The sequence below is a fragment of the Bison bison genome, unplaced genomic scaffold, assembly GCF_000754665.1.
Source record: "Bison bison bison isolate TAMUID 2011002044 unplaced genomic scaffold, Bison_UMD1.0 scf7180017864177, whole genome shotgun sequence".
NCBI lineage: Eukaryota > Metazoa > Chordata > Mammalia > Artiodactyla > Bovidae > Bison > Bison bison.
The window spans coordinates 3342004-3342321 of record NW_011494749.1 but is presented as its reverse complement, the minus strand read 5'-3'; positions in this window follow the sequence as shown (position 1 = coordinate 3342321).

Sequence of the window (318 nt, the reverse complement as noted above, 5' to 3'; positions counted from 1 at the left end):
TAGAGTTCTGCTGAGAGAATGCAGTGGTCATAGCAGACACCCTCTTCAAACAACACAAGAGAAGACTCTACACATGGACATCACCAGATGGTCAACACCGAAATCAGATTGATTATATTCTTTGCAGCCAAACATGGAGAAGCTCTATACAGTCAGCAAAAACAAGACCAGGAGCTGACTGTGGCTCAGATCATGAACTTCTTAGTGCCAAATTTATACTTAAATTGAAGAAAGTAGGGAAAACCACTAGACCATTCAGGTATGACCTAAATTAAATCCCTAACAATTATACAGTGGAAGTGAGAAATAAATTTAAGG